This window comes from Delphinus delphis, chromosome 7 (genome assembly GCF_949987515.2).
Source record: "Delphinus delphis chromosome 7, mDelDel1.2, whole genome shotgun sequence".
Lineage (NCBI taxonomy): Eukaryota > Metazoa > Chordata > Mammalia > Artiodactyla > Delphinidae > Delphinus > Delphinus delphis.
Window position 1 is genome coordinate 67,255,462 of NC_082689.1, and position 24,043 is coordinate 67,279,504.

Here is a 24,043-nt window from a genome sequence, read left to right on the forward strand (position 1 = left end):
TCCTACTTTTATTTTTTGTATGTAAGTTTTAATACCCTTGGAATTTATATCTGTGTATATTGTTTGGCTAAGAGTCTGATTATATTTTTAATTATTATTGTTTAATATGTAAAGCTAATGTCCAAATGCTCTTTTTGGAATAGTTCATTCTTTGATAATGTGTTTTTAATATCCATTTTACAATTTAACAAGTTGATCTATATACACACCTCTGGTTCTGGGATTCCTATTCAGTTCTACTGATTAAACTGTCTTTTTCTACTCTAAAACCACATTGTATTCATTACCATGGTTTTATATAAAAATCTTTATTTCTGGTGGAGCAAGCCCTCTGTGTTTTCTGTGTTTTTTTTTTTTTTTTCCCCAAACATATTTGGCTAGCTTTAGAGCTTTTTTCCTCTATATGGATGAATCAGTTTATCAAGGTATAGGAAAAATCTTATTACGCTTTTAATTGAAATTGCATTGAATTTATAGTGCCCATGGAATTTTGATTTTGTCTACATAATACTAACATATTCAAATAAAGAGTCAGTACATACTCCAGCCTTTAATGCCAAGACACAAATAGCATGTATATATCACTTCCAAATCTAACTCTCAAGAGATGTGAACCTGTGTTGGAGGTACTTTAGAAAGAAGAGCAGGTGGTTTTTAAAAATGGAAAAGAATTTGGAGACGATTCAATTTTAAAAACAGAAATAGGAAATGAGCAAAAAAATATAACCATGGCAGGGAATGAAATGACATCTTATCAGGTATGTGGATGGGGCCAAGGGGATATAAGCAGGGAGTCTCACAAGAATGCTAGTTGCAGTGTTTGATTCTTCAATGTCCTGAAATTGGAAGCTTTTCGAATGTGTTTCAAAGTGGTAACCATTTCCTGCAAATAACAAATAAATTAGTTTCAAAACCACTGCCAAGTTCAAGCTCTAGAATCTGTCAGTTTAAATGGTCTGTGCCAATGCATTCTTGTATACCCCACTCCCTTCTGCCAGCTTCATTGCTGATTGGATACTGATGGATGGCATTGCTCGGTTCCACAGCAGCACTTTATAAATAACAATGCTGTGTGATCTACAGCACAATGGCAATGCCTATTTTTGCAGCAATTGGACTGGCTGGAAACAAATGATTTCCCTAATAGCAGGCCTTTGAGTGGATACTGGGCTCTGGATCCATCTTAATAAATGTGTTGACAAGGTATTAAAACAAGATGTATATGTTTTTATGAATGTGAACATTTTAGGCACAGAGCAAATTTACTACTTAAATGCACTTGTGCTAACATTAGTGAAAAAAAATAACTAAATAAAATAAATTGATACCAGGGGAAATGTCAAGCACACTGCACATATTTGCTAGATAAACATTACCGTGTGATGTTAACTATTGTCAGTACTTTATGTCCCTAGCATTTCTCTTTATTATTATACCTGAAGAATATTTATATTTTTTAATAGACTTGTTTAAAAAAAGATACCATAACGAGATTAACAATATTTGGGTGAGAAAAGTTTAACTGTCAAAAATTTGACCAAAATATAAGTCACCAAAATTTTAAAATTGTCTATTTACAAGGATATGGTCACTACTAAACCATAGTGACCATATTAAATGTGACTTATATTAAGCATAAGTCAAGAATTTACATCAGCTAATTAAGGATTCTGTAACAAGAATGCCAGGTGGCTAGCTAGATTAAAAAGACCCAAAAAATAAATTCCACCAGAACTTTATAATAGATATTGTAAAAATTGTAGACTATGGTAATTATTAGAGCTGCAAGGGGTTACATTACCATTTTGTCAAATTCTTCCAATTTACTAACACCACCACCAAGTACAAGTTATTCTTTAATTCAAAAATTATAGGCAAGATCATTTTAGTGTCATGGTGCATGACTCCCTCTCCTGTCATCAGTGAGACCTCCTTCCTGTACACATGGAGGCCCTAAACAACAAACTACAGAATACCTCAAAATGCTATGACTCTGTTGCACTCTCTTGCTTATAGGCTTTTGCAAATATCCCTTTACTTTAGAATGCCGTTTCCTCCACCACCTAATTCATGCTGATAACCTCCTACTTCTAGTTTGATAAAAATAGGAATTAGGTGGTCCAGTGGTTAAGAATCCGCCTTCCAATGCAGGGGATGTGGGTTCAATCCCTGGTCGGGGAACTAAGAGCCCACATGCCATGGGGCAACTAAGCCCATGCGCCACTGCTAGCCCACATGCCACAACTAGAGAGAAGCCCACGTGCTGCAACTAGAGAAGCCTGAATGCCGCAATGAAAGATCCCGAGTGCCGCAACTAAGACCGGACACAGCCAAATTAAAAAACAATAGTGTAAAAAAAAATAGGAATTAGTAACATTTATGACATGCTTACTATATGCCAAAGTTCTAAGCACATGACATCACTTTACTCATTAAACTCTCATATTGACCTAACAAAGCATATATTATCACCCCCGTTTGACAAATGGGAAAACTGAGACACTGAAAACTTAAATAACTTGAACAAGAACACAAAGTCAGATTATCAGATTAAAGCTCAGGCAATATACCTCCAGGGCAGGATATTATAATCTGTATGTTACACTGGCACCACAGATTCATCTCATACTTCGCTTACTGTTTATACTCTTCTCCTGTCCAGGAAATCTCTTTTCTGAGCTCCCACAGAGACCACTATATATAGCATCTTCCATGGTACATATTCATAGATTTTGTTTTGGTTCTCCTACTGTGATCTTCTTGAAGGCAATGAGCAGCATTTTATAGTATTAAGAGTTTGGACCTGGCACTGGACAGACCTGGATTTGATCCCAGGTTTATCACTTAAAATGTGACCTTGGTAAATTCCTTAAACTATTGGAGCTCAGTTTTTATCATCTATAAATTGGGGATAATAATAGTTGATTCATCATAATGTTATATTAGAAGGATTAAGCACATTAAGCACATTGTTGCTCAATATATATTAGCTGTTATAAAAATTATTACTTGTAGCCTCTAAGTTTATCATAATTGTAGATGCATATTTGTTGCATAAATAGGGCTGTGAGGGACACAAATGAACCAGATTATATTCTGAATTTACCAACTAGTGACACCCTTGTTTCATGAACTGTGGAGCTTAACCTTCAACATAGAGAAGTATCCCTCCCTTAGCTATGCTTTCTTCAGCTTAGGGTCCTCCTGGTAATGCACTTGTCATTTTAGTTGATATATCAACTCAGACCACCTAGGATATTATTTAGGTCACAGGGAATGTATATGTTTTTTTAATGCACTGATGTTTTCTGAACTGAAGGAAGGCTGGACCTAGAGAGCACTGAGTCCTTTAAATAGCTCATTGAAGCAGGGGGAAGGACCTATTGTAGAGGGGCGATCTGAGCCACTGAGTTGCTACATGACCTTCAAGGTATTATTCTACTTTTGCCCTAGAAAAAAGGAAAACAAAACTACAAAACTTTTGCTTCCCTTCATCCATCGCCCCTAGTGTGACTGTATGTATGTCTGTGTGTTCTGAGATGTGGCCACGCATCACCTTTGTCAATAAGGTTTGGGAGAGCTGGCTTAGTACTGCAGTGGGAGGTAACAGTCATAGTTCTGAAGTTTTTGCCTTTAAAAATATGACCTTTCAGTGATAAAACTGTAACTTATATGAACAAACAAACATGTGAGAAAGCAAGCCAAAAAGGAATGACCCTCTCTAAAAAGAATGACGCTGTTAATGAGAAAACACATTACGGATCCAGTGTCAAAGCACAAGGTACTCACCAGTATCCTCAGCATCAGTGCCCCAGTGTACTCTGAAGCTGTGATGAACACCATGGTGTGATCAGATACCCAGAAAAGTGAGGAACCCCCAGTGGGGTTTTCTGAGTGTATTGGATGAGGTCCGGCACTTATAAGTCTCCATGACCCATCTATAGTAGTCCCCCATTATCCGTGGTTTTGCTTTCCAAGGTTTCAGTTACCCAGGATCAATCCTGGTCCAAAAATATTAAACGTTAAATTCTAGAAATAAATAATTCATACGTTTCAAACCGAGCGGCGCTCTGAGGAGCTTGCGTGATGAAATCTCGCGATGTTCCTGCTAGGTCCCGCCCCAGACGTGAATCTTCCTTTTGTCCGGCGTATCCGGCACGTCAGTCCCTCAGTGACGCAGCTCGTTATTATATCGACCGTGGGGGTGTTACAGTGCTTGGTTTAAGTAACTCTTATTTTACCTAGTCATGGCCCCAAAGCACAAGAGTAGTGACGCTGGTAATTCGGATATGCCGAAGACAAGCCGTAAAGTGAAAAGGAGCAAGTTCTCGACTTAATAAGAAAAGAAAAAAATTGTATGCTGAGGTTGCTAAGACCTACGGTAAGAACGCTGGTAATTCGGATATGCCGAAGACAAGCCGTAAAGTGAAAAGGAGCAAGTTCTCGACTTAATAAGGAAAGAAAAAAATTGTATGCTGAGGTTGCCAAGACCTACGGTAAGAACGAATCTTCTGTCTATGAAATTATGAAAAAGGAAAGAGAAATTCATGCTAGTTTTACTGTTTCACCTTAAACTGCAAAAGTTACAGCCACAGTGTGTGAGTGCTTCGTTAAGATGAAAAAAAGGCATTACATTTGTACAATAAGATATTTTGAGAGAGAGAGAGACCACATTCACATAACTTTTATTACAGTATATTGTTGTAATTGTTCTATTTTATTATTTGTTAATCTTTTACTGTGCCTAATTTACAAAATAAGCTTTATCATAGGTATGTATATACAGGAAAAAAAATCCAGTATATGTAGGGTTCGGTACTATTTGCAGTTTCAGGCATCCACTGAGGGTCTTGGAATATATCCCCTGTGGTTAAAGGGGACTACTGATTCTCCACATAGCCCCCAGAATAATCTTTTTAAAATGGGTATATAGCCTATAACGCTTCTGTTTGAATCTCTTCAATGGCTTTCCATTGTTTCTTGCACTATGAATGCACTAGAAGTCATGCTATGATGCACAAGGTCTTCTGTGATCCAGACCATGCTTCCCTTTGCAATGTCATTCACTCCGCTTCTAAGTATGCTCCCAGACCCAGGGTCCTCTTTAAGTTACTCAGTGCACCCCGACTTTTCCTAAGTCAGGGTTGCAACACAAGCTGTTCCCTCCTCTCTTGAAGGTATCCATTTAAATGGTATCTCAGAGAGGCCTTCCCCAGCCACCTTAAACCCTGACTACAGTCTATTCTGTATCATTAGCCCAATTCATATCTTTATAAAACTCTTCATAATTTGAATTGTGGGATTTTGTTAGTTTGTCTATACTTGGGTATGGTATTTCTTCTCTATTAGACTATAAGCTCCAAGAGGGACCTTAATCTGCCTTGTTTATCGCTGTATAACCAACACTTAGCTTAGTGTTTAGAACACAGTGCGTAGGTAGGTGTTCAGTAGCATTTGTTGAGTGAAGAATGAGTGAATGATTAGTTCTAGTCTAGTCTCATAGAGATCTGTTAGGCGATCGCCTTTTTCTCCTTGCTCTGGCAAGTGCCTGAAGCCAGTTTTGAGAAGGACTCCAAATGGCAGTATGTCTGAATTCTGGTGAAGGTGGAGACTAATTGAATGGCTAATGTATATTTATTTGCAAGGCACTCTGCGGGATGCAAAGTTGAGCTAGATGTGATGTCTTTCCTGTCACATGTTACAATTTAGGGTGTGGGAGTGTTTCTCTAAATAGATAAGTCTAGTGTGAGTGTGGCAGACAGGTCAGCACCATGTGTTAAATACAGTTGTGCTACTGTGTTCTAAGGGCTGTGAGGGAATATAGGTAATACTTGGATTTTTAAAATAGCACTCTGAAGGCAGTGAGTCTATAGGCTTTTTAATTTAAACTGTTCTCTGTATGCAATGGGCTTTATGCATCTTTAGGCTTACATGCCATTACAAAACTCTAGAGTGGGACTGGTAAATTTATCTGTCTGCCATTCCCTTATTAAGTCAGAAAATATTCTTTGATCTCCAGCAGAGGAACAGGCACTGTGCCTAGTGCTCTAGGCACCAGGGATATTGCTGTGAATAAGAGAGACTAGCTCCCTGCTCTCACAATGCCCTTACATTTGTGAGAGAAAGACAGACGTTAGATAAGAACTATAATGTCAGATTTGGAAAGTATAATGACAGGAGAGTGATGAGATGCAGAACCACCGTGGGGACTGGGGGTGGGTCACTTTAGGTAGGCTGATGAGGAGAAGCCTCCTTAAACATGTGACATTTGACCTGAGGCTTGGGGGATGACCAGGAGCTGCTCATAGGAGAGCTTAGAGGAAGAGCCTTCCATTCAGAGAGGGGCAAAAGTAAGACCCCTGAGGTAGGACAGGGCTGTGTGTGTGAAAGACAGGGAAACAAGTCTAGTTGAGCCTAGTGGGGATGAGAGTGAGAGGAGGTCACAAAGATAGATCACGTAGGGTCTTATGGGCTGTGCATAAGAGTTTGAATTTGACTCTTAGCAAGAGTAAAGGGAAGTTATTGAAGTGTAAGTACACGATTGACAGAAGCTGATTTCTATTTTCAAAGGGTTATTGCCGTAAAAAGAGGTTGTAAAGGGAGCATGAGTAAAATAAAGGACTTGATCTTTGAGATCACTGTTAGACATGTATGTCCATTTATGATAACACAATTTAGCAGATGTGTGTTGAGTAACCTCTGTGTGCCAAGCACTGTGCAGGAAGAAGAAGTTGCTGCTGCTGGATTTCATCAACAATATGACTGGGTTTTTCTCTAGGGACATGACTGCCATATTTTTCAAAACTGATTTCTTCATTTTCAATTTCCTTTCCATGATTAGCTAAATCGAAAGCAAATGTTTGGGGTCCTTTTAACCTGCTCACCTCAAACCCTCTTTCTCTTTCTGAACAGGCCTGTAATTTCCCAAAGTGGTGCATGGCTGTGGCATATAGTACTTATCCTGAAGAAGCAGGTTCTGCTGGGGCTTCATGCTCGAGTCCATTTTTCTTATCTTTCTCAAATGGCCAAAGTTAACTGATTTGAAAGGGCCTCATTTTAAATTACATTCATTCAGTGAAAACAGAAATTAACACTTAGAGACATCTATATGCTAATGATTGTAGCTCAGGGAATTCACTTTTAACCTTTTCAAAAGGCACTGGTAAAGAGCCATTTCACTTGAAAGCAACTTAGTAAAACTGGTAGATTAATTAAATACCATAAAATTTCTTTAAAAATCTTTATTTCACTTATGATTTATGCTATTATTTTTTTCTTTTTTATGTGAGTTACCTTGGCTCGGGTCGTGCCTTCTAGGATGTATTATTTAGCAGATTATTTGACATGAATAATGCAAAATCCAAGAGCGTTAATGTAATGTCATGAGTTTGGAAGATAGTCAAAGAACAAAAGACAAACAAAGGAAATCTGTTCATCAAGGCCACTGCTAGCTCACATCACAGCTTTGAGCAAATGTTTTTTTAAAGTGCCCTTTCTTTTGTCAGTGAAGCCCTGAGTGAGGGCACAAGCCCAGGCTTGGTGGATGAAGTCTGGGTGCAAAGCTTCACTTGCCCCTTCAGTTACATGCACTTGTACAGTGAACAGATTGCACAGAAGTATATTACATCCTTTAGTGGCTCTGTGTCTCATCTCTGTATCTTACATATTTGTATTTACTTACCTTCCTCCATGATTCAAGGTCTTTAAATTATATTATCAGAGAGAGACAGGCTTTTCCCTAGTCTCCCTGTACCCTGAAGAGTAAAATCTACTCAGGATTATGGAGTATGATGCATTTTGTTGAACTGCATGAAAGGAGATCATGTACTTAAGCAGGGAAGTCCCTTCAAGGGGATAGATTAATTAAGTCAAAAGGACGTGGTGTTATTTTTCCACTCAGCATATTCTTTCTTTCTTCTGAATAAGTAGCAATAGTTTAGGGCATGAGGTTTTACAGTCAGATTTGCTTGTGAATCTGAGTTCTGCCTGACATTTACTGGTTGTATAACTTTGAGCATGTTATTTAACTCTTGGAGACCCAGTTTTTCTCATCTGTAAAATGGGTACAATAATACCTACTGGGAGAATTAAATGAGGAAATGCATGTAAAGTGCTTGGTAAGATGCTAGGCACAGAGTAAGTACTCAGTAGAGGGTAGTGCTTGAAGTGCTGAGGATAAATTAAAAAAAGAAACAATTGGAAATATTGCTGCTTTCAGAAGCTGTACTCTAGAAGATGATTTCCAAATTAAGTTGAAATAAGGGCACTCAAATACCTAAGCTGGCAATGTTGTATGGCTCTTTTGCTAAGTACCGTATTCCTTAGTCATGCTTACCTCATACTTTATTTCTCCTTGACCCATGTCCTCAAAAGTAGCATTCTATAATCATCAAAAGGAATCATATCAGTAAATTAGCCCATGGTATATTTATTTTTATTACTCCTACAATCTTATACAACTGTAAAATTGGATAAGTTTTGACCTGTATTTACACCCATGAAACCTTCACCACAAATTAATAAACATAATAAACACCCCCCAAAGTTTCTTCGTGCATTTTTGCAGTCCCTCCTTTTATCCTCCCATCCTCACCCGCAGCAAACCCCCTTGCCATCCCTAGAAAACCACTGATATGCTTTCTTTCACCATAGATTAGTTTGCATTTTCTAATTTTATATAAATGGATTCATACAGTATATACTCTTTATTTTTTGCTGTCGTTTTGATCTGCCTTCTTTCGCTCAGCGTAATTATCTCGAATTTTATTTTCAGGGTAAATATTTTGACCTCAGTGAAGGCATCTTTTCTGTATAAGCAGCATCCATGTTGTGTGTATTAACAATTTATTCCATTTTCTTGCTGAGTAGTATTTTGTTCTATAAATATTTCACGATTTATTTATCCATTCAGTAATAAATGTTGATAAACATTTGGACTGTTTCCAGGTTTCAGATATTACAAATTTGCTGTGAATATTCAAGTATCAAAACAAGTCTCAGTATGGATATATGCTTTCATTTCTCTTGGGGAAATATATAGGAGTGGAATGACTAGATAAGTCATATAAGTCAATAAGTGTATATTTCATTTTTGTTGAACTGTTTGCCAAAGAGGTTGTGCCATTTCATATTCTCTCTATTGGTGTATGAGAGTTCTAGTTGCTCCATCGCTTCACCAACACCGAGTAAGCTTGGCCTTTTTAATTTTAGCCATGAGTGATATAGTGGCATCTTATTGTGATTTTAATTTACCTAATGACTGTCATGTGCTTCTTTGACATCCTTATATCCTCTTTGGTGAAGTGACTATGCAGATATTTTGCTCCCCTCTTATATTGGATTGTTTTCTTATTACTGAATTTTGAGAATTACACACACACACACACACACACACACACACACACACACACACACACACACACACACACACACTTTGGATACAAATCCTGTAACAGAAATGTGATTTGCAAATATTTTCTCCCTGCTGTGGCTGCTTTTTTATTCTCTTGGTGATGTCTTTGAAGGAATGTTCTCAATTTTGATGAAGTCCAGTTTATCAATTTTACCGTTCATGGTTCATGGATTTTTGCCTAGGTCAAGGCTACAGAATTTTTCCTATGCTTCCTTCTGGAAGATTTTTGGGTTTAGGTTTTACATTTAGGTCCGTGATCCATTTTGAGTAAAAATATTTATATGGTGAAAGATCTGGATCAATGCTCATCTTTTTGGATATGAATATTCAGTTGTCTCAGTACTTTTGTTGAGAACACTATTCTTTCTGCACCGGATTGCCTTTGCACCTTTTTCAAAAATCAATTGATCATATATATGCATGGATCTATTTCTGGACTGTCCATCTATTGATATTTTTAAAGCTGTGTTATATTTTGTAACCTTTTAATTCTTAAAGCAGTTTGCTGAGCGCCATTCCATCAGTCTCCTCCTTCCCTGTAGCTCAAGTAGACAATTCAGTTTAATTTTCTCTTTCAGTGAAACTTAGCCAAGGTGAATTTAGCCAGTGATTTAAAATGGATCTAATGCCTCTCTCTACCCTTTGATAGTTTTGTTTCCTATTTTTAATTTTTATTTGGTTTGTGCTTTTTTTGGGTGGGGGGGCGGTGTGTGTGTGAGATGAAAATACCTTGACAGACTGTTTTCTGTTGCGTACAAACCTATCGAAATTGGCACAAATCGCTCATGGTGGGGTGGGGAGTGGCAGTGGAAGAATCAAAGGAAGAACCTAAAATAAACACAAACCCTTTCTAAAGGATTCCTGCTAATGAATGTGTCCATTCCTAAATTATAGCTAATATTTCTCCATCCTCTGCCATATCACAGAAGGAAAATGTTCACTTTTGCTTTAGACATTCTTGAAAGCAGAGGCAGGCCAGAAATCCCAGGACAAGATCCAACTGAGCCTGCTTGAGAACAGGGCTTTCTCAGGTAGGATTCCACTTGTAAATCCCAGCTGTCAAACTGTGACAGACAGTCTCAGAAGAGGAAAGAGCCGTTCTAAGGGAGGAGAGTGTGTGGCTAAGTGTGAGGCAGGGAAGGTGGTTATCAGCCCTTTAATAGGTCCAAGCTGATTGGTGAGCTCCTTGTTGATGCTAATGAGGCTATTTTTATACTGATAGCTATATTATTCCCAGCAATTGTCATGGTTACACGGACAAAAGGAGAAGGCGAATGATAAACTTTCTGAATAAAGGAGGTGGCATGAAATTGGAATCATTTAATCATTTATTCTAACAACAAAAACAGGTCCTTTCTAAGATGAGTTAATGAACTCTGTTTTACCCCTGAGACTATAATCCTCTACTGATATCAGTCTCCTCATCTGTTAAAATGAGGGGGTTGGACTAGATGATCTCTAAGGTCCCTTCCAGCGCTGAAAATTCTGTGATTCTATGATTACTTAATCTATTTCTCAGTGACTAGAGGTTTTGCATTTACTATATGTAGAAACAAAGGGGACTTTTAACTTGGAATATTTGATTTTTATTTGCATCACAAGCTGTATTTCAGCATAGAGAAGGAATGGAGATGTATGAGTTAAAGAAATGGGTCTCTAATATATTTTAGACCATGTATAGTAACCTGTCTATTTAGTGATGCATTGTGGGAGTAGGGCATGGAAGCATTAAAAAATCCTGCTAGTCCTGGTTAAAAGTGCAATTTCATATTCACGATAGGTAAGTTCTTCTCTCAAGAATAGCATGATATCTGTGTTAACTCTACTTCTCTTTCAAAATGGTTCTCACAATTTGGCTGCATGCATCGAACTAAGAGGTAGATGTGTTCTTTACTTGCCATTTGTCACACTGTGCTGGACCAAACCAGGATGCTTCTCTCCCAAATTGAGCAGATCCTGTGAAGACACTAAAAGAATGTGTCAGAATGCTCCCAGACAGGAATCTGCAAGCATATTATTGAGGTTGTTATGTATCTGGGCCAAAAATGGGCAGGACTTCATTTTATTCCATCATGTTTTCATATCATAGAATCTATAGAGAACGATCATAATGCTGAAATCAGCTACCTGAAAGTGTTAGCTCATTAATCCCCTATTTTCATTCATAAAATACCTATATTTCTTCCAGTCTATACGAACTATTTTAGGAGAAAAGCCAAAAAGTTTAGAGTCTATGTATACAGTTTTAGTCTTAGCATAGAGAACCTCTGTAGCCCTGTCCTCAAGGAACTTACAGTTTTCTTGGAGAGAGAAGACCTGATTAGTGGTGCATGATAATGAGTGCCCTTGGGGGGCAGGGATGGGGAGGGAGAGAGGACTTTGTGTAATGTGTAATGTTCACACTTTAGGTGCTTAATGCCACCCTATGTCAGGTACTGGGCATGGCACACACTGAAAAAAGATCGTATCATTTCTATTCTATGGATTAAAACACTGAGTCTCAGGGGATTAAAAAAAGAAACACAAAAGCCATGGTTACGCATCTAATAAACTTTTGATCTAGGGTTTGAATCCTGGTTCATCTGATGCCAAGGCTTGTCCTGTTTCCTCAGCACCAGGCATGGCAAACAGGTTTCATCTCACCTGCTCATGCTAAGCAAGTGATGGGACTAAGTGGAGTGTTGATTGAGAAAGTTTCTGAGTGTGCATCTGGGATCAGAGGGAAGTGCCTTGGTCTTTTGTGATGTAGCATGGATTCTCGAAATTTCCCATACTTGCCCTGGCACCTGCTGGCCAAATGAGTGGCACACACCTCAAATACTGAAGAATGAAAAGAGAAGAAAAGAAAAGAAAGCTCAGCAGAGTCTGCATGTTCAGGGAAATTTTCTTAGAAAAGCTGGGAGATAAGCCAGCCTTGATAAATGGGTAGAATTTGGACAAGTGGTCAGAAAGCAAACGAGCACTCCAGAAAGTGTTTGAGAAGTGGAGCAACAAGTGAGCAGACCTTTAAGGCAAAGATTTTGTCATTTTTACGAAGCTGAGACACTTGCCTGCACGCCTGTGTTTACCGCGGGGCAATGGAATACAAGCAGATTGTTTAAACGGGTTCAAAGCCTTTTCACATTTACACTGCTTGAACAGTCTTTCTGTGTTTCATTAGTTGCCAGTAAGTTATCCCTTTGTTTCTGTGTTTGGTTTTATGGATTCTATTGTTGTAATGATGAGAGCACAGGGAAACCATGTAATGACAGGGGGAAGCACTCGCTGGAGGAAAGAAAAACCACTTTGAATCAGTGGGGCTCCCTGGCTACATCTGGGCACAATGCCAGTTTTTCTCTAGCTGAGGAACTTACCACAGAAACAGCTGGCAGTGGCTATTTCACCTGTAATAAAGACAACTCAGCACACTAATCAATGATTTAATAATTATATCAGTGAAACAGACTATTTGAATGGTTTCGGGGGATTCAAGCCCCCCTCTGCAGTAGATGCTGGCTTTCAGAATGGCCTCGCCTTCTTCAACGGACTCAGAGCTTTCCCTCCAGTACTTTTATTTTAAGACTCTCCTGGTTACAACTTTTATACCAAAATATATTGGAACAGCATATACCCCTTAGACTTGTGCTTATAGATGCTTACGGAAGCGCCAGGAAATTCCAGTGAGTGAATAGAGCCTTTCCCTACTCTGTCTATCTAGGTTTGTAGAATCTGTCCCTGATGGCAGTACTGTCCCATTGGGGGTCGCAGAACATCTTTTCTTCAAACGAGCTGCTGTTTCCCGGGGTGCGTCACAGTTTGGTCTGGCTGGGGGTTTTGTCAGAGAGAGTATGTATTAGGTTCCATTGCATTTTGGGTTTTCTTTACTATCTCCTTCTTTCTCTTGTGAGGTGTTCTCAAACTCAGTCAAGGTTTTATCCAGTCATGAGTAGGGTTTCCTATAGAGGATCTGGATGACTTTTTCCTCCCCATTTACCACTGGTCAAATGAACAGATGCAATAAAATATAGGGACACTCAGTCTTGGCTCGTCCTGGCATGCATAGTAGACTACTGGCATGCAGGGTAGTGTGGGATGGCTGGTGGTCTCAGATGTTCTCATGATCACATTGCTGCCAGTCCCTCCTCAGGGAGTTTTCATAGCACTTTTTCTACCTTTTCTTTTTCGTGTCATACAAAGTGATTTAATTATCTGTCATCTAATCTCTCACATGTTAGTTCAACCTTGTAGATTTTAGGAATCTAAGCATTAATTATATTAGGTCCATTAGAATGAGGTCTTCCTTGGTGGTAAGCCTATCATGACATTTGGCTTTGATGAGGAAAAACAATAAGGGGTATACATCATTGTGTACCCAGCCCTACTTGTAGGTAGGTATCCAGGATCTCAGACAGGGACTCAGATATATTCAAAACATAATTAGGACCTTCCCCCCACCGGCAAGTATAAACAGGCTTAGAATTTTATAAGGAATCTGCTCTGGGTCCCCTTCCCAAAGCCAGGTTCCAGTGATTTGTTAAAGATACCAAACTCCTGCAGTGCTGGGAACAGGCTGCCTGGCCCCAATTGCTGGTGATTCCCTTTACAGTTTGAGCATTTTTTGTTTGTTATATTTAACTGTGGACCCTAATGCCCAAATAGAAATTTCCCACTCAACATTCTGATATGTATAATGGCCCCAGGCAAATTTTCGTATCTGGAAGTATATTTGTGTTGTATTATTTAAAAAACACCCCTCTACTATCATTCTCCTCATCCCTGGTTTATCCTGGGTCCCATTAATTAAGGGCCTAATCTGTGAGAAGATTGTGTCACTTTTTAAAGTATATGCATTTTAATAGGTTTGCTTAAGGCCTGAAAAAGATTCAAGATGCAAAGGATTGAGTTGATAATGGTGGGATTTCAGGCAGTATGACAGGTATTGAGAGATATACTTTTGGCCAGAGGCCCTCCCTCACTCCATTCAAATTTCACAAAATAGACAGTTGTATACTCCATAAGCAAATGGGCGATACCTTTTTCTTCTTTTTTCCCTTCATAATTTTGACATAAGCTAGGCAGTGGAAAGCAGGTACTAGCTGGTAGTATCCATTATGTATGGGGGCCAATTTTATTAAGGATCTAGGAAATCCCTCCCTTGGTGGCATATTTAGAAAGTACTATTGGCATCCCGTCCCTCCGTGTTACCAGTGAATGACATGTCAATGTCTTGATGCCTGATCTTAATTATTCACTCTCTGCCATTTCCAGAGCCCTGAGATGGCTTTCGTCTGTGCTGACACATGGAATATAGCAAAGAGCATTAGTGGATTCCAAATATGACTACAAAAATAAAAATAGAAATTACATGTATATATTTATAAAAAACATACATACATACACACCTCTCTACATATATATATGTATACAAATATATATATATGTAATTTTAACCTTTATATATATGTATAGGTTGATCATAAAACCAGTTTAGTGGCATCTAGCATATGTAGTAGGGAGCATCTTCTTATTCATACATGTAAGAAACCACAGTGACTTCTCTTTCCTGACCATCTTCCAGAGAGCACACTGGAGTATTTAAATGTTATCTATTCATATTTATGCAATGTTTTCTATTACATAATTTGTAGAGCATTCTTTTGAGGATAAAATGAGGTGATAGATTTGATTGAAGATTATAAGTTGTAAACTGAAAAGTATATGTCATCATAAATTCAACTATGATGATTTTCATGTTATCCATTTGGTCTCAAGTTTTGGATTACAGCTTCCTAGGCATTAGGGCTAATGTTAGTTGGATTTTCACTGTGAGTGCCAGAATGGCACCATAATGAAAAAAGCTCAAACACAGTGAAGAGGAGGGAACAGTGAATGCCAAAGAGCTTGAGTTTTATTCCCAGCTCTCTGGTAACAGATCTCATGCCTTGGGCAAATCATTTAATCTCACTAGGTCTTTGTATCCTTATCTTTAAAGTGAAGGGGTGGATCAGCCACTATTCCATCCAGATCAAATTTTCAGGGATCCTTGGAAAAACTTTTTTTTATTATTATTATTTACTATATGAAGCCAATCAGGCAAAATTGCTACTACAAATTCTTCAACCACAAAAATTAGCCTTGGTCCAGGTCCCATAATATGATAGGTTGTAAAAATTTAACAAAACTGAAATGTTTTCCAGAAATTGTTTTAATGCCAAGAGGCTATTATCAGTTGAATTGCTGCCAGGATATTATTATGTATGGGAAGAACCAGTATAAAATAAGAACACAAACAAAAACAAAAGCTTGGAGGGAAATCTTTTGCTGCTCAGTGAATTTTTGTTGTCAGTCTGACTTGTCTGACTATAAAGCAGTAGTAAATAAAAGTTTTTTTTCTTTCTTTAAATTTTTCCTTTCCCTTCCTACCTTCCTTCCGGAGCCCTATTCCTGATAGGAAAATGGGGTCAATAGAATCAATGTTCAAAGGTAATTTGGAGTGGTAGATATCTTTTCAGTTAGTTGTCAGAAGCCTTCTGAGAACCCTTTTTAGGCATTCTCAGCATTTGTGGAAGTTGAAAAGAATGTGACAGAAAGAAACTAGAGTGGGAAATGCATTTTAAACAGTCTCCTCCTAGGAAGCCATAGTTCTTTTACACTGCCCATATCATACACCTAAACTATGTCAACGTTCGGATTTTTCTCTGATAGGGTGATATTCTGTAAACAATTTACAACTTTTGTGATTTCTCCATTTTAAAACTGCCTTGATAAATTAACTGGATGAAACTAGTTGTAGAATAAACAGATGTATACATTTCCAAAGGTCTTAATAGTAAGGTGATATTTGAACAGTGAACTGAAGAAAGTAGGGAGCAAACCTCTCCTCCCATCTATGTTGGTGAAGAGCAGTCCAAGCTGAGAGGAGAGCATGTGCAAAGGCCAAGAGGCATTTCCTGAGGCATGAGAATGCCTGGTTGGAGGAAGAGCAAGGAGGCCAGAATGCCTGGTGACAATGAGGGAGGGATGGGGTAGCAGAGGATGATGTGAAAGATGAGAGGGGGCAGGCAGATCTTGTAGGACTTGATAGGCCATTGTAATGCATTTGGGACGTACTGGAGGATTTGGGCAGAGGAATGCCTTGAACCAAGAGATGCTGTAATGGAATACTTCTGGCAGTAAACAGAGAGGGACCTTAGGAGGTGATTAGAATAATCTAGGGGGTAGATGATGGTACTTTGGAACAAGCTGTTAGTAGTGGAGGTGGTGAGAAATGGTCTGGATCTATTTTGACAGAGAGCAGACAAAATCAGTTGGTGGGTAGGATAAGGGGTTTAAGAGAAAGAGGCACAGCCAAGATGACTCAGAGATCATGGCCTGAGATACTGAAACTGGGAAATTTTCATCAACTGACATGGGAAGATCAGGAATTTGTGGGTATAAGTTTTTAATCCCTATACGGGAAAGAAATGTTTTGTAAACAGTTAATCAGTACACTTGTATTGGGTAGCTATTTTCCTTCAATTTAAATTTAAGAAAGGAGATTGAGAAATGGAAAAAAATCCAGCACTAGCCCATTCTATTGATTTTATCCATTCATTCATTCAGTTAATATGTACTATAATCCCTTACGCATTTAAAACTAGATTCTAGGTGCTGTGAGACATAGAAAAGTGTTCAAATGTGAATTACGCTATCAGAATGCATGTGATTTAATAGTGGTACCTGATAGAGGGTGAAAATGTGTGTCATTAGTACAAGTAAGGTGTCATGGTGTTTGGGTAGGCAAGAGTGATTATGAGGGGGTAACATGTGAGATTGCCTTGTAAATTGGTTGGTACTTTATATTCTAGGAGGAAAGTTGTTACATCACCAAAGCCAGAAAGGCTATGGAAGAGGGAAAGGATTTTTGAAAATTTATTAATGACTGTGTGAGATTGTTGAAGGTAATCTGAAAGAACAATCTAGATCAGCCTTTCTCAAGAAGTTTCGAGTATTATGCCCTAATGTTCATTACAAGTAATGAATTTACTAGAATGCAACTAGCCACGTACCATCCTTGGGAGAATTGAGAAAATTGTTCTGTGGTTGAAGAAAGCTGAGCGAGTCTGTATGGGTCCTAAATTCAAGGTTATATTTAATTAGTATGGAACATCTCAGCTTCTTGTCAAACTTTCATATCTAACCCAGAAAGCAAATAAGATGGGTGGTAGACCTGATGTCTGGCTGAGTTTGATATCAGGTAAGGGGCTACGCAGATAAGTGAAAATAGCAAAAGAAATAAAAGAAATTTCTCTTACTCTTGAGAATTATATAATCTAACTGGGAGGATAAATACAAGGACAAGTAAATGAGAATAGCTTTACAGCACCATCTTAATATTGCCCAGTGATATCATAGTCTGACTGTGGACAAAGGGTAGGATAGTAATTTGCAGTAAAGAATAATCAAGGTTGGCTGGGTTGAAGCAGAGAGGACATCCTTGAGGGTCTGAATCTTAAGAAAATATTGACAAGTCATTGATTAGTCCATTTTTAAAAATCAGCATTTGAGTGGGGATCTTATGAGCTAAACAATTGAGACTTTATAGGAATGGTGATATTCAGATCGCTTTCCTTGATTTTCAGAATATATCTTCAGGCACAAAAATCTTTGCTTCACTCACATTTGTGCTTCTCAAGTCTGCTGGATTTTCCTCTCCCAAAGGCTGACATCTGTCTAATACTTGAGTTGTGAAAAATGTCCCCTTTGTTAGGCTCTTTTCATTGACAGTTATAAAATTTCCTTTTGGAGATCACTGAGTGCTGCCTTCACAAAAGGAACACTCTAATATGATGAAAACATTGAAGGAAATGCAAGCTCCCATCAAGACAAATTCCCCACCCCTAGTATGTGGATAAATGACTGATAATGCTTTTTCTCTTGGGATGGGGGACTTCGCAAGGGATTTTGAGGTACCACTGTTTGGACTTAGCAGGGTGCTTAAGCCTTAGAGCTCTCCATGCCAGTCTGGACACATCCTAAACACATCCAGAGGGCAGGAAATCACACTGTATTTTTCCAATACCCCTTTGTGTAATAAGTTGCCCAAACCAACGATTTATAATGGTAACATCTCGAGGTGAAATGTGAAAGGGCAGGCGCTGGTACAGGTGGAAGAGGAAAGGTTGTGATACTCTCTGAAGGCACGTTGAAGGAGGCTGGACTAACGTGACAGTGCCCATGTTACCTGAGTACAGCACACTGAAATATCCCATAAGTGATGCAGAGCATTTAATGAGTTGGGACTGAAAACTTTAATTAGCTTGTAGGGCTTTTATTATTTTATTTTTTGTTCATTATATTTTCTGCTCAGTCTCTGTGAATGTTCTGCATTTTCATCATCAAATGACTGGCTGGTTATTTTTGTCAAACAAGAAGCCTGAAACCATCAAGTCTGAGTGCAGAGACAGTCTGCCTGCTCTGTCAACAGGATGAAAGTGAGTCTCGGGCTTTTTTAATTACAAGGATAACATGTTCGCTCATCTAATAATGAAGACGGTTAGCAATTTTAAATTTTAATAATCAATTACTGAAAGTAATTCTCCATTAAACCACAAGAGAGCCATTATATCTCAAAAGATGGAACATGCTGTATGTAACAGTAGCAAATCTTCTATTTTTAAATATCATTAGGGAATATCTGATTGTTTCATTTCTCTGCATTTCTTTTACCTTTTTCCTCATGCAGACCATCTCATTTTCCGCAGGAAGACAGCACATGATCTTATAAATAATAAAAGAAAACCCTTGCAAGACTTGATCCAGGGGTGTGAAATATGTGCTAAGAATGTAATTTATTTCAGTCTGGCATATTTTGACTGAATAATAAGGAAGGTGACTAATTAATATTATACTATGCTGTGGGCAAGGCAGCACAGTGGGCTAATCCATGCTCCTTTCACCTCTGGAGACCCACATGCAAGCCTTAGAGGAGTCACAACTGCTGAACATGGTTTGGGGGAGGGGAGGGGAAGGCATCAGATGTCTTTTCCTGACTGTGGAGACCCCTGTCCATATTCTAAAACCACCCTGAGCATCAGATTCTGCTCTGAGGAGATGAGGGAAAAGACAAATGATTGCTACTTGACTATGGCAATTTGGCTGACTTATATGTCAAGGGGAGATAGCTCCGTGACAGCTCCAGCTGTCCTGCTCAAGCCTGGTTTAGCCAGCTCACATCCCGCTTAAATATTTGGAAATACGTGGAGCAAAAGAAAAGGAGTGTGTGTGTGTGTGTGTGTGTGTGTGTGTGTGTGTGTGTGTCTGTGTGTGTGTGTGTGTGTGAATGTTTTCAGGTAGGAGACTGGATAAGGGTGGGAGCACAATAACGAGATGACCAGAAAACAGTGAATTATTTAGAATCAGATTAGTCCTAGGGCTCCACTAGAAGCAGTTGATTCCATTTTTGCAGTATCTGAAGCTCAAAGAGTAGAAAGATACTGTGCTTTATTTCTAAAGCATTTGATTAGCTTTCAGACAATGGGAAGAGGCCACTTTAAATCTAACCAGTGGCACTACACTGGGCACCACCCCGACCACATGGTCTGTGGGGTTGAGGGAACTTGACTGCCCTGAGTACCATAAGCACCAAGGCCAGAGATGAGGTTCTTGTCATCTTGATTGTTTTTCTGGTGGGAAATGTGCCCGTGTTTCTGAACTGCACTGGCCTTTCCAGGGAGCAGTCTCATGCTTCCCTCGGAAGGATTAAAGCAGAAACTCTTCCAAGCTAGGTAGGGCTGGGGTGGGTAACGGGGATTTCACGACACTGATACTTAAGCTGTAGTTCCTTTGTACTTGTTCACAGAAAACTTTAAGTTTCTGAATATTGGAGGGTTCCTGTTTCCCTCTCATTCTACTACTTGGACTTTACTCATCATTAGAGCCATTGCCAGAGAGAAGCTGGTTTGGTGGAGACAAGGGAATGTTGATTCTCAATTTAGGGAGTTCCCTGGGTAAAACTGAAAACTGATCCCAGTACATTGAAGAAAAAGGCTGACCGCTCCAGATTGGTAGGTGGTAGTTTCAATAAGCAAGGGAACTTACATATGAGTCTTGTCTTGAGTGGCTGCAAGATGAGTAGGTCTCTGCACCCACCTGCCAGAGTCCTAAGAGTTTATAGAGAGGCCTTAATGGGGTTCAGTCAGGTAGATGGTCTCAGTAACATCTTATTTTCCCAAGGCTGCATCCTTGAAGTGGCTTTGAGTGCAGGAACGGTGGGCAGAATGTACATTCCAAGGATAAGGGAGGGAGTAAGGAGCTGTTACTTCAGTTGCTGGAGACCAGTTCTTGGGTCACCCTGTGGTCATATCCTCTTTATGACCTCATCCAACAAGGATATATGATCCACATTGGATAATTTTGGTCTTTGTTAGTGCATCTAAGAGGTGACTTAGGAGGATAAGAAGAAACTATCTGTTGAAGTTCAGGTTCTAATGTAAATTCCAGTTATCTAGTTATGATGACTATTCCATGTTCTACCTATCTACTGTTACTGTGTGCAACTGGGTGTGAGAATGATATATTTTTAAAACTTTGAGACATTTATTTACTTTCCCAGATCACCAATCATGGATTATTATGAGTGAACTGTCATGATTATGAGTGGTTACATCTTATATCTCCTCATAAAAACTTAGCCCTTTTGAGTGACTATAGCATCCTGTGAAGAATTTCAAGCTTTGGTTGTAGAGTTAAGAGCTCCTGGTTTCATAGCCCCATGCGCCCTCTTTGAAATGGCCTATATATTTTTTAACTGGGGCAGAAAAACCCATCACCACTGTATGACATAGACAGGTTTCAAGAACCAGAAATACTTCTGGCAATGACATCTGTAAATACTGTGAAATGAAATCCACATTAGTGGGCTAAGTTCTGCTTGATATCTTAGTGCATTTTTGTGTGTTCTTCCGTATCCCATTTTCTGTGGAAACAAATCTTATCCTTCAAAAGAGTACATAATAGGAAGTATTGTTTCTTTTATTTTAAATCTATATCTAGAAACAAATCACAGATCCTTATGCTGTGGGTTAGTAAAGCTGCTATTTTGGGAGCATGTGTGTTACTTCTGTAATGGGTATAAAAATAAGGTGACCCAGGGCATGGAGAATCTAGCCTCATGCTGTCTGCTAACTTTGTTTGGGTTGCTTTAGATTGGTCCCTGGGGTTCATGCAGGTAACTGAGCAACTTACATTGGGTTCTCGGCTATTTGGTTTGGAGGTCAGGCTGTGGATTCCCTCCCCTAGGAATCTTTACTTCTTCAAAGTGGGCGAGAGTCAACTCTTAGTGGGCTCCCTAAGGAATATCTGATACTCCATAGATAGTTGGAGGGAAAGGGCAGTGCCAAACACCCCTTACATCCCCAGTGGTATTTGGGTTGTTCTCTAGAGGTGGAAAAAGTCATCCATGGCATCACCGAAGGCAGAATTCTATTCCATGGAGAAGGTGGCAAAGTCAGCAGGGGGCCACTCCAGGGAATCCTCTACTGCTTGCTGTGAAGCAGAGAACAGAATAAGGTCAAAGCCTAAGGGAGGTCTACTCTAACACCCAGTGGAGGGATGCAGAGGCAATCAGGTAACCTTGCTAGAAGGCTTGGGGCTAGAATCATAAAAAGTTAGGAGAAACGTTTAAGGAAGCTCTAGCTCTAGGCTCCCAGATTACTGATGAGAATTGGAATGACTCCTGAAGATCAAACAGGTAGAGAGCAGCCCTACTTACACCAAATCCTAGGACCTCTGATTCAAAGCAGTAGGTTTGCTGCATTACAAGATTGTGTACAATGAGGTAAATGATTTTTCAGTGAGGTGCAATGCAGCTAGAACCTGAAGTGGAGAGGGTGTGGGCTTTGGAGTCAATGTAGAGTTTGAGTCCTACCTCAACCACTTATTAGTTCTGTTACCTTGAGCAGTTTATTTAACCTCTTTAAGACTAATTTTTCTCACCTGTTAAATGAAGATAAAAGTAGGGGAAGGTTTTTCAACCTCTGCACTATTGGCATGTTGGACTGGATAATTCTTTGTTGCACAAGGTGTCACGTGCAGTGAAGGATGTTTAGTTAGCAACCCTGGCCTCTGCCCCTTATATGCCAATGGCACAACCCCTCTGCTGTGTATTCTGACAACCAAAAATGATTCCGGACATTGCAAAATGTCCCATGGGGTCAAAATGGTCCCAGTTGAGAAACACTGCAATAGTGTACTATTGAGAATAATGAAGTTCTATGCAAAGGACTTGCCATGGTATCTGACATGTAATTATCTTCCAGTAGATATTAGGTATTATTTTTACCCATTAATAAAAATGTGAGCAGTATTTTTATCAAATATCAAATAATGCCAGTTATTAGGGGAAACATTCACTCTCAGGCCATGTGTGAATATACTTAGTCTAGAGTTTCAACTGGCCCTGTTGTCTTTTACTTTGAACAAGGGAAAGCAGGTTAAAAAAAAAAAGCTTTTTTTCTGTGTTCATATTCATGTACTCTATGCAAATATAGTCACAGCTTACCTGATAGACAGTTTGCAGAACAGTAGCTGCATGATTAATTGATTAAACACTGCAGTGTTCATAGCATATTCTGGGAGAACAGTTACAAATTTCCCAATGTAATACATGTCTTGACATTGAGTAGCTGCCCACAATATTCTTATTTGGAAAGGCATTCATGACAGTTATATGTGGGCTTCCATTAAAAATGTGTTTATATTGCTTTCGAACTACAGAATATTCACTTGTTTTATTGATATAATCTAAAGAGGAAGGAAGATACTTATTTCTGTTTGTCATGCACATTAATGTCCCATCTTGTTTGGTTACTATTTGATAGCGTATACAATCATACAGTCATTCAAAATGCAGTTTTAGCTTCTTGAATTTAGTGATTAAAAACAAGCCATACAGCATGATTCACTTAGTCTTGGCTTCACATCAAACTCCTACCACTTCTGCAGCAAAAGCAAACTTCAGGCCGTTAATTAGAATGGGCATGACTAACCAAGGTAATTTCTTCCTGCATTAATCTTAAACTCTTTAAGAGTCATCAAGGTTTTATTTCTTTAACTCCAGATTAAACTGCTGAATTTTGCAGAAAGCATTAAAAGTTACACAAGTGAGATTAAAGTAAAACAAAAGACACAATTGTCATTAAGACAACATTAAAGCAAGGTGGAAGAAAATCTAAAGTATATAAATATGTATTTTTCTAAACGAAAACTTTGGGCTAAGAAGAACCACCTTTCAACTTGCATTGGAAATGTTTGGGTTTGGTTCTCTCAATTTGTTTAGAGTGAAACTCATGGGCTAACTTATGGAACACTGATTTAATAGATTCTTTAGGCAAACCCTTTGGGCCAACAGTATATTAGAATTAGGATTTTTGTCTTCCAGATTGCAAAAGCAATTTGAAGAAGCAAGTCAAAGCAAGGTGTTTTTTTTTTTCTCATTTAATCTGTGTTGTGTGATCTTTGAGGCTGTCAATTGCCCTACCTCAACTTCCCAGCTCTTATTTCTTCTACAACTTTATTAGCCCCAAATATACATTCTCATGCTTTCCTACCTTTTCCCTTTGGATGTCCGTCTTCATCACTTCCTTGATATTCTGGGTCAAAACCCATCCTTTA

General features: G+C 38.8%; 1 non-coding gene across 1 annotated transcript; it reads right to left on the reverse strand.

Annotated features, from left to right (window-relative positions):
• Window positions 1-21,037: 21,037 nt before the first annotated feature.
• Window positions 21,038-21,166, reverse strand: LOC132428797 (small nucleolar RNA SNORA25). Its single transcript, XR_009520194.1, has one exon. It is a non-coding gene; the product is annotated as a small nucleolar RNA SNORA25 (small nucleolar RNA).
• Between the last annotated feature and the right edge of the window lie 2,877 nt (window positions 21,167-24,043).